Source organism: Limulus polyphemus, unplaced genomic scaffold, assembly GCF_000517525.1.
Source record: "Limulus polyphemus unplaced genomic scaffold, Limulus_polyphemus-2.1.2 Scaffold368, whole genome shotgun sequence".
Lineage (NCBI taxonomy): Eukaryota > Metazoa > Arthropoda > Merostomata > Xiphosura > Limulidae > Limulus > Limulus polyphemus.
The window spans coordinates 395,611-397,581 of NW_013665978.1; positions in this window are offsets into that span (position 1 = coordinate 395,611).

Genomic DNA, 1,971 nt, shown 5'->3' on the forward strand with positions numbered 1-1,971 from the left:
GAAGGACAGCGATCAGTAAACGTGAACAGGGATCAAATAAGGAGATTTTGAGTCCCGTGAAAGTAAAACTCTCCATCAACTATTTAATAACAACTAAAACGGATCTACCATACTTAACCCTAAAAATTAATGGTGTTTTGGTAAGTGTTGAATTTATTTCTAAGTGTTGTTATTGTTGAATAGATTGTTTTTGTTGTTAAACCCTGGTTCATTTTAGACCGTTACGAACTGAACAAGATTTGCTTCTAGAAGGACGGAATCGTATAATCCGTGTCGTGTGTTTTAAAAATATTCCCTTTATTTCATTTACGTACCGATTTGATTATCATAGTATTGATATTATATCTGATAACGTTTCCTTTGTTTTAACAAATTCAGAATGGCAGAATCCATGTGCACAGATTACTCATTTTGATACTTACTTAAACACTATAGTTCGTAATGAAGAGTAATTTAATAAGCAGATTAAATCAAATATTATAAATATATACGCTGAAGAAGTGTACCCTATTTTGGAAGTACCGAAGAAGGAGCAGTATGAAGCATGTGAAAATCTGTAATCAAACTGTGATAACAATAAAAATCATCTTTGTAAAATTTACGCAATTAAATGTAACTAGAAATCTGTATACAACCCTTAGTAACGTTGTCCACCTTTTTAAAACACATGTTATACAAATAAATACATAAATGAAAACAAAAACCTAAGTTGAGACCTTTGTAAGTTGTATTTAATGATTTACTTGTAAAGCGAAAGTGTAAACACATGGTTATGAAATTAGATTAAATTATTAGTTTTAAAATTTTGTTACTATAATGTTATGTTGATCTAAATCATACCAATGCGCCCTCTGACGTCACTTTGGCATACTTTCTGGATAACTTCCTTCTGTGATGGCGGCCTAACAACATGCCCTTAGCAACGCGCCCTCTAGTGACACTTTGTGAAACTATGACGCCATAGTCTTTCCCTCCCCTCTCCCTATTGCCTGACGACCCCCACTGAAGCGCATTTGGGCACGTAGGTAACTATCAAAGCTTGAACACTGCTAAAATTGTGAGAAAATAACATCAACATGACAAAAAATCTATAACAGCTGTTGTGTTTCAGACAATGTATGTGTCACAATCTTAAAAGACTAACTATCCTCTGAACATCTCTTCAAATAAGAATGCTTACATTCAAATCCTAAAGTCCCAGTGTGATCAAAAGACCAAATTTTACAGTAAGTTCAGTATATTTAATCAAGCAATGATCTTAGCATCTTGGTAGATGTTCAGGGAAAATCGAAACACAAACCTCTAAGCACTCCTCAGTTATGATATTTATGCTACTTAGTTTTTAGGAACGTAAGGTTAGATACTTTGCAAGTTTCACATTGGTTTAAATATATATATATATTAGAGTGCATGTTTAGGTTACCTTGTATCAATCTTAGCTTCTAGAAAATCGTTTGATATGAGAATTAAAAAGCATTAGGTACAATTACCAAACTGACTGACTAACGTTAACGATTTTGTCATTGATACAGAGACAAGAAACTCGGCAAACATCAGTTCATTTGATTTGCTAGAAAAATGAAATAATTTTAATTGGTGACTCAGAAGATAATGAGTGAATCATTTTAAAATAAAATAACTGATTGTCATAATTAATCATTCCGTCCAGTTTCGTCATACTTAGCTGAATTGTATGACAATTTTTACAAAGCGCTTCATTTTTGTGAAATACATGGCACTTAAAAACCAGCATATAAATACACAAAATAGAATACATTCTAAAGAATCACTCACGAATGTTTCATCTGAATTTTTACACATACTTTTTTTATCTTTGAGACCCTAAACGGCCCGGCATGGCCAGGTGGATAAGGCGCTCGACTCACAATCTGAGGGTCGCGGGTTCGAATCCCACCAAACATGCTCGCCCTTTCAGCCGTGGGGGCGTTATAATGTTACGGTCAATCCCAC